Raw genomic sequence first — 10189 nt, forward strand, 5'->3', positions numbered from 1 at the left:
CCTTTAACAGTTTAACCTATCCTGTGCGTTAACATGTCTATAATCATAATGTTAGCATAAAATATATTAAACAAAATAATACATAAAAATATAGTACCAACAATTATCACCTTTTATTGCATGTTGAGATCACATGTACTAGCCTCGTCTGTCAGTACACTTCTAATATAATCAAAGTTGCTAACTCTGTCCCCTGGCACTGATTGGCTTCTCAATTTAACGGACCAATTAGCGCCGAGGTCACAAAAGTTGGAGAAAATGGCAGGCTATATTCGGAGTTCCGATCGTCAGCCTGGCCAGCTTGAAAACTGGACTCGGTTGTCCGCTTTGATAATGTAACGGCATTAACTATAATACAAGTAAGTTTGTTTCCTATCATAGAAACACTGTACTGACATTAAATAGCGTGCATGCCGTGTGCTAGGCGCTACCCTCTAGGGATTTAGCGTGTCATCCATAGGACAGCATGTGTCCGACTAACTGAAATTTGACATTTTTTCGATGTTTCATGAAGTCTACCGAAAATTTTAATGCGTGATGTATGGCAAACCATACTTAAAATTAGACTGCTCCCGGCGTCATGTAATGAAGGGTTATGACAAAATCGCATATTTTCTGTAAGGGGGTCATTTTAGTGGGGGGACTGAGTTAGCAACCTTGAATATATTACAGGTGTATTGACAGACGAGGCTAGTTCCTGTGGTTGAGATAGTAGTACAAAAGGAATCTCGGAAGGTAGCGAAAATAAAATATTTTTTCCTGCTTATATTTTTATTTAAAAGTCAAATGTTACTATGTTAAAGTGTTCTCAGCCTAATATGAAGAAGCTAACATCCATATTTCCTCATATCAATGAATACAGAATTTCAGCCGTTTTCAGAATAAATATTTGAAGTGCATAATTCCAAATTCTAAGACTGTGCATAAAGACGTTTGTTACGCCAACCTTAGTTTCTCTTAGCAAATAAAAAAAAACCCACATCAACAGCGAACGTAACCTTCATTTTAAGAGCAAACACCTGCTTCTTTGTATTATTTGAGATATGTTTTAACAAGATGTTTAGCGAGTTTACTACTTACAAAGCTTTAACACTCCGGTTTACAGTTTGAAATACTGTATTTTCAGTACAAGAAAGAAGCATTTTAGCAGTTATCAATTAAACATAGTTTTAATGTTTGCACATATGATGTAAACAATTATGAATATATTATTGCAGTTAAAATTATAGAAAGTCTGTAATATTTTGGAAGTTGACCAACTCCTGAAGTCATAACTGTTCGTATGAAATATCATAACTGTACTCAAATATTTTATTTCGGATCGGATCTAGACAGGCAGATTTATTCAATAATTATAAAAGAACATCTACTGATCTCATTTAAAAGTTCGTTGTTTACATTGGACACGCACTCGTATGTACTTCACGTATAGAGAAGACACCTGTCAGATTCCATAACAAAATATCCTATGGTTAAAATAAAAAAAGTACAACATTTTTGTAAAAATGGCAGCACCATTAAGAAACAGTTTAAAGACTTAAAGACACCTTAGATATATCATGTTGCTTCTCCTTGATATCAACGACGTACTCACTCGAGGAAACATACAATTTAGAAGTTATCTCCCTTCCGCTACATCTAAGCAAAGAAGCCCTGCATGTACATGTACCAACATTTACAAAGAAGTCCCACTGATCCTTAATACGCATGGAGATATTTAATATTCCAAAATAGTCATCAAATATACAGAGCACTCCCACAGGTACATGGATATGTAACTGCCATCGAGTAGACGTATCGACATAACGAGGAGAGACCAGAAGGTATTAAGTATCCTTCAAAGCGGCAAAATGTGCCGAGTCTTCCCCGACGGAAAGCGTTGCTGGACTGATATACACCAGTGACGTGGATGCCGTTGTTTTCGGACGAACAGTTGGCGCTGCACTAATTTGGTTCGGATTTCCAGAATTTCCGCTTCTGACTGGAACTCACTCAATTTGTTAAAAGATTCCTATACTTTGAATATATATTTTGAAATAAATTACAATCACTCAGGTCTGATTAACAAATTCTACTTAAACTTTATCTTGCAAATTTAAATGGTACATCAGACAAAGTCCTTCCGTTAAAGAAGGTAATAGAAAAGGAAAACATGAAATGGTTTCGAATATTGCTCTTGCACTTCAAATTTACGTAGGTACATGTACATGTAACACCAAAAAGTTAATTGATGTTAAGACGCCTGGTAAGAATTGAATGGAAACACAATCGATAACCTTTAATTTTATGAACACTCACATTTCAATAGTTTTCATTAGATGACACTTTGGTCACACTGAAACACTGACAAAATATACGGTCTTGAAATATGACAATAATTTCATCACATGATCATTTTATAAATACCATGAACACTTTCCCCGACAGTTCATAATCAAGCTCTGAAAAGAGGTGTTTTAGAGATACCGATAACAGTGATAAAAGACAAGTAACATACATTGGAAAAACATGAAAAATAAAAAGAGAGAGAAATCAAATATATACTTGAAACCCAGCACATGTTTTCCAAAATATGAATCTAATAAAAACCATCAAAAGTAAAGAAACATGAATTACAAACATAAACGGTAACAAATTCATATTTTGTTGCTGAAAAAAGCCATTCTTGAATAAAAGCAATACGAAAGTGCCGTAATAACTCGGTAAACTGCTTCGAAGTGACAGAAAACATATAACATATTTATTCTATATTACTATTCATAGTTTAAGAAACATATTTCTTGTCAAAAGCTTACCAGGTTTCTGTTAAATCAAATCGTTAACTTTAGTCAACTACACGTTTCAAATATTGATCAACCTGAATGTTACAGACACTTAAAAAGAGAAATAAGTTAGCTAATAATGTATTATGCGTCAGCTAAAATAAGAAATTGATGACTGTATTTTGAAGTGAATGAATGAAAAGTTAACGATCATTGAAATACCGTCTGCTGCGAACTTTAAATTGCACATTATACATCAAAGGTGCTGTTTTTCCATTTCCGTATATTTTCTTCAGCAACAGAATGATACATTATTTGACTTTTGTTCTTAATAATTATTCTTCGACGGTTTTTTTAATTTTTACACGGACTTATACTTTATTAAGCTTTTGGTGACCAACACACTCTTTCTATTGTCATAAACAATGGGGTTTCACCCTTTCATATACCCTTTCAGGTCAAATATTACCCAACTTTTACGGACACTTCCTTCTTCTCCGTTACATCATAAAAAGTACATAGATTTGCCATGCAACATGCCATAAATTTAGCTACATTCATAACATTAATGCCCGTAGAAATGGACATTACCTTCGGATATGTGTAGTTCATCCTCTATTGGGGCTGCTGCGAATCGGAAGATGACAGGTTTATGTAACACCATGGAAGCTATTGTTATACTAGCAACAGCCTTTAACTTAAATTTTGTTATTGCAATGTGGCATAAATATTACACTGGATTTTGTTTCTTGTTGTTATGTTATCATTACTCCGGCTATAACTTTGAGAGCCTGTAATTATTTTGATTTGTTCGAGGTTTAAATTACCTATGTGGTCGAGCAGGGCACTATATTTTTCAGCACAACTAGTCTCATTGTTATTGCTATTTTCAAGGACATCAGGTACAATTTTCCGTTTTTTAGATCTTGCAGCAGCTATTTCAAATCTTCTGTTTCATTTGTTGGGTTTTTGTTAAAGTTCAAAGAAAATATATCGCGACATCGTCCAAATGAAGAAATATTTTACCAATATATTAACATTACGCATTTCAATAAAATAAGCATGCTGGCAGCACAAATACCAGAAATATTATTTTCTGTTTTTATTTTCTAGATAAACAAGTTACGTTTAATGTGGAATGATACATTCCTTTTACATCAGTCTTCTCCAACAAACTATGAACGAGCAGTTTGTTAGTTATTTAGTCATCCATACAATTTTAGTAGGTTGTAGAGAAACCGCCTATGACAATGTGACTCCTCTTTAATGATATAATCAATTATATAACTCATATCAAGTCAGCGTTGCCGACGACTGTATTTCAGAGTTTTGAGATCGTGTAACATCTAAGGTTACGTGAACTCTGCCTGTTGAACGAAAACACGTCTCCGTTCTACATAGCCATCTAGGAATAGAAATCTAACTTAAGATACGTTATGTAACAGCCGTAGCCAGCGATCTTACCGGGCGGTCGTTACACTGGAGGGACCGCGGTGGACAAGTGGTTAAGGCGTCCGACATTCTGCTACCACTAGCCCTCAACCACTGGGTCGCGGGTTCGAGACCTACGTGTGGCAGTCGCCAGGTACTGGCCGAAGGTCGGTGTTTTTACTCCGGGAACTTCGGATTTCCTCCACCACCTAAACCTGGCACGTCCTTAAATGACCATAGCTGTTAATAGGACGTAAACACAAACAAACCAAAGCTTCACGGACGGTCGGACGTCGACCCAGTTCAGGGGATTCAACAAAAGATTTTTTGTCTTTGCACTACAACCAAATTGCCATGACTGATGTAAGTCACGAGTATTTAAAGGCACGGAAGTCTAGTGGTAGGACGCCGAGTTGTGACCGAAGGGTTGAGAGTTCGAGTCACGTCACGGCACTGTGTTGAATCGTTGAGCAAGATACTTTACTCTGCTTATTCCAGTCTACTCAGCTGTAAATGAGTACGTGATTGGGCAGTGCTAGAATTGGTGATGCTAGCTGTGAGCACCGACATGACAGGTCTGGCTGTGTGCGTTGAGAAAGGTATTGGATGGTTTCAAAGGCCCTTTAACCGCGGATACTAATTTGTGAACCGCTTTGAGACGACCTACGAACTGTGTTGTGATAAAGCAGTAAATAAGAATCTCGAATTATTATTACTATTATTATAATTTATTATGCTTGCTTTTTAATCCAATGGACAACATTTTTAGAAATCTGCATAGCACCAGACATATAAACATAAGAAAGACATTGCAATGATATGTAATTTTTTGCTTAGAATCGCCTTAAGGAAAAGAAACACGGCTTAAAAAATATATAAATGTGACACGGGAAATGTATTCCTTTCGAAGATATATGTCAAAGAAATAACAGTTAGCATAACAACATCAGTCAAAAGTTACAAACCACCTGTACAGATGTATGCACAACATTCAAATGTATCATGTTCACTTCCATTGTGTCATTAACGTGAAGAATAAGCACTGAAGGTGTTAAGATATATGACAAGAAGATTGGATATCGACGTGAGTGTCAACAAAACCCTGATTTGAACTAAAATCGATTAATATCGCACAGCATATGAACATAACAGGTTATATTTACGAGGAGACTGTTGAAAACATGTTGAATAAAGCAGCTGTTCCGTCAAATATGAATTATCCTATATAAGATTATCGTGTGGTTTAATAACAAATTTATTGTTATATACATCAACATATTGATATAGATATGGGACTAAAATTGAAGGATTTGGTAAGTATGTTGTTGATTGTTTATATAAGAACTTCGATTGATTTAGTCTTGATAAGAGCAGTTTGTCGTCTGCCTTTCGCAGCAAAAGACAACTCGTATTAAAACATGTGATAGCGAATTCAAGTTTATTGGAAACCGTCTCTTGTGAAGTGGCTTGTATAATACATGTGACTGGATCCTTAGGCTTAGACTATGTTCTTAGAGATGTAAAAGAAGAAATTGCAGCTTTTTATTACGATGGGCTTAGTTGCAATGTTTTATCTATTGTTTTACTTTGAACGGTTGGATCAAAAACCCTATGTCTAGTAAGAAATATATAAAAAAAATAATAATAAAAAATGTGTTTATGCAATTTTGTTTAAAGTGTTTTTATTTCAAACTCATTGACTTTAAAATAGATGTTTCGTAGTATTCTAATATACTCTTTTGGATATTATTATAAATGTTTTATTGTTGTTGATTTTCTCATTTCCACATGATCGATAAATCATGACAAGTCAGCCAGATGAAAGTGGTCTGTAAAACCAAAAGATAAAATAAAATTCTTCCGTTGTTATTCGTCAATGTATTTTGGGTATGAATGCTATATTGTCTGTGAATGTTTTATTTTCTTTTTCCCAAATGTGTTCCACACCAACATACAGGGATTGAATGGATTTGTTTTCATGTACAATGTGGCAATGCTTAGTAGTAGCTGATCTTCATATCCTGTGGAGCTCGTTAGCGCTCCTCAGAAGATATGTTAAGGTCAGCTACTGATATTAGCATCGGACAGAAAACCATAAAAAAAGGAACAGCCAGAACTCAAGCCTACACACGAACTTCAAATTTTCGACTTCCAACGATTTATATCTAGAATCTGATAATAACTTACATTTGATATTCTTTTCATTTTTGAAAGTTTATCTTATTTAATGTTTTTTTCGCATCAAACACCGCATATCATACATTTAAAAAAGTTTATGGTCGCACTATTTCAAATCATCGGTCACCATAGTAACCATCCAGGACACCTACGGTGTAGAGGCAGTAGGCATATAAATCATTTGAAGTTAAATGTACAGCCGTTGAATATGCTGTTTGTCATGGGGATTAAACAAATCTTGACCACGAGGAAATGATTGCGAATCGGAAGTCAGTATTTAATATGACAATATTATAAATGTTTTTTGTTTTGTTTTTAATTTCAAATTAAAAATAATAATAATAATAGCACCATTTATGATTTTCGTAATGTTTATTACCGAACTACGTTATCTCGGAAAAGGGGAGATTACTCTTCTCAGAGACGATACTATGCGTAGTAATATGAAGATGTCATTGTGTGTGAAATCAGCTGAATGGTTGCACGAGAATCGTCGTATTCATAGTGTATTCATGGTATAATGGCTGTTGTTTTCAGTTGGTAGATTCATGTACAGAACAAACAGCAATATTGTAAATATAGCCGAATAAAGTTTGTCAATCGTGGTGTTGAAGCACATGCGAAAGGTACAAGAGAATATATATCCATTTATGTTTATTCATGGTTACTCAGGATTATGTGTGGCAGAAGTGTATATGTGTTGAAATGAGTACGAAAGAGAGAGAGAGAGAGAGCTAGTGATTGTTACTTTCGATTGTGAATATATCTGTTGATTTGATCACTTGTGCATTCAATGTTATTCATCCGGGGTTTCATATAAAGCTATTTCCGTGGGTAGTATGTAAGCTGTGTGCTGATTGGTTGTGAATGTAGTGAGTATTCATAGGGTGAACAGTCGTGCATTGTGTGTATTACATGTAGCTGTAATTGCAGGCGTGCCATGTATATATCAAACACCTAGCACCGATCGTGCCGTTGCTTTCTAATTCCAATAGACTCCAGCAGGTAACGCCACGTAGTCATTTAGGGGTGGGTGGGCCGTGTGTGGTGGTGGTGGGGGTGATGTGTGTTTGTGTGTGTGTGTGTGGGGGGGGGGGGGAATTATGTGTATGTGAGGTATATTTGTTCAATGAATGTGAGTTTGAGAGTTTTGAGAGTTGTTGTATATTTACGTTGAGACTAATTGTATGTTGATCTCATTAATGTGTGTACCTGAACAAATTCTTTCGTATCTTAAATCTACTGCTGGTTGTTAATTCTAACAGCTTTCAACTCGAATCCTCTGGAACTGAGGAACATGTAGCGATGGCTCCTATTACAAATGTAATATTGTCGATGATTTTTGTTCTGGATAACCACAAAAACCTCATGAAATCACACATGTTAATTTGTGTAACGCAGTCGGTACATCCTTTTGTACACCCGTTTTATGAATGAGTTGTGATGATTTTAACACACGTACTACATGTGCTCATGTTACGTTACACTGTGTTTTGCAAAATACATTGGCAAGCAGGAACTTACCAGGCGTCGCTACTAGGTAATTTGGAGAATATTACAATGTAATAGCGCATGTTTGGGAGGTCAGATTTTTTTTTCGCACTATCCCGATAAGGTGGTGCAACGTCACCTCCACTGAAATTACACTAACACTACGAATTCGCGTCCAAAGACGTCCTAAGTGCCATTTTATGGTCTCGTTGGTTTCCTTCATCGATCAATCTATCCATGTCCAAGGCGTCGCGCCGTTACAGGGAATATTGGTGTTGTGTACGCGTTACAGAACCTCTTCTTCTGACCCATCCCCGTTCACTGCCTATTGTGTCATTTGACCGCATTGCAAAATACGCAGATCATTAGTATTTTCGTCGGCTTTGTGTAATTCCGTAATGACATGGCTGATAACGGGGGAGGTAGGATTACTTTTACAAAAGGTTCTGTGTGCTAATCAAGACCCCTAAGATTGAGTCCCACATCCTATCAATGTCACAATTAGCTTCGTCTTTGAATACCTCGACGTCTTAAGCATACCATCAATCATTTCAAAATGAAGTTTGTTTCCTGGACGTTATCACGTAGAATAGTTAAAACATTTCAAAAATAAGAATGTTCTTAATGTTTTGCCAATACACATATATCCTGAACTCTAAAGTACTCGACATACAGTCACTCTGGGTAATTCGCATCTTTATTTAGATCCAAGTGTTTTCAGATACTTGCATAATTAATGAACAATATCCCACTATGTTTATGCCGAGGATACTAGATGTTTATGTCTAGGATACTAGAGATACTGGCAACTACAACACAACAGCTCCCCTCCTCCTCCCTTTCTAAGTTAAGGAAAATGTCAAAAAAAACCAACAAAAACGTTGACTTGGCTTCGGTAACGCAATGTTTCTCGTTGTATTACATAGATACATTTGGTATACAGGCGAAACATGATAATGTTAAGTTGGACATTGTATTGCTATTTAGTTAACCTACAGCATAAAAATCGCACATTTATCAGTCATACGTTTTAAAAAAAACTCCAGTATAAACAATAAAAAAGCAGGGAATAACATTGATATCAATGTTTTCACGAAGATGTAAAATTCGTAATTATCATTGTTTGAAATCTGAATGTATTGATACAAATATACGTATTTCACTCAACAATACTGCAACATCTTTCGTTCATCAAAATGGTTACACAGGACAGTGTCTTTGAATCATATTTGGAGGGAAATAATAGATATATATATGTACTTTATGTTGCTTGGTTGCTGTGATATGAAGCTATAAAGTTATCTAAATAGTTTGATTATTTGGTTTTTCTCACAAATCAGTCTTGTTTTTTTGTTGGTACTTTTCCAATTTCTTGATATAAGGTCCTGTCATTATTTGAACTTGAAATGTGTTATGGTGTCGAAGAAGCAGAGCACCTGTTTTTATTCTCCTTGTAGTTTTTCAATGGTCTTTCTGTTCGATGATGTATTTTCATTCCATTCAATTCAATTCTGGAAGTCATTCTTCAAATTCATTCTCGTAAGTCTCTAATGGTTCGTACCTAGAACCTAAATTGAAATAAATGTTTATTCTTGTATGCTTAGATTGACCAGAACAGCCTCAGATAATGATTTCTTATTAGTTAGACCTGCAGTTATCACATTGTCTTTAAACTTCAGAACTTCACTAAAGGAATTTGTACTTGGCTCAAAAATGTATTTTATATTTAAGTGGCAGCCATCATGAAATCATGAAATTCACTGAAATCTTAATCTAGTGACCATATCATAACAGAGTATATAATCGCAAATCAGCACAGTCCAATCAATATCGTTTCCTTTTTATCCTGAGCCAAACACAAGAGCAGCCATAGTCCCGCAGATGGACCTTTTTATTTGGTAATGATGTACTGCACCTGCAAAATAATACAGTCTCTCCGTTACAATGTTGACAGGTTTAAATATTTATCGTTGATTATTTCCTCATCGCTTCAATTTCTAATTCAAGAGGTACGTTTGTAATACTGATTGAATGTATATCAGACGCGTGCAACCTGTTTGAAATTCTTCGAACAGCGATAGATTTTGTGGACTGCTCTGTCGTTTGTTAAGATGGTTTTTTAGGGGTTTTTTGGTATTGTTGATTAATTAAGGAGCGACGAAGGCGCCTAATGTAAGAGATCCAGATTGCAAAAAGTATGCCGTGCCACTGTCTTCTTTACAGAAACACTGCCGTGTTACTGTCTACTTTACAGAACGACTGCTGTGTCACTTTACTATGACAGACATGCTGCCGTGTCGCTGACTTCTTTGCAGAAAGTCTGCCGT

Source organism: Mizuhopecten yessoensis, unplaced genomic scaffold (assembly GCF_002113885.1).
Source record: "Mizuhopecten yessoensis strain PY_sf001 unplaced genomic scaffold, ASM211388v2 scaffold11047, whole genome shotgun sequence".
In the NCBI taxonomy this organism is placed as follows: Eukaryota; Metazoa; Mollusca; class Bivalvia; order Pectinida; family Pectinidae; genus Mizuhopecten; species Mizuhopecten yessoensis.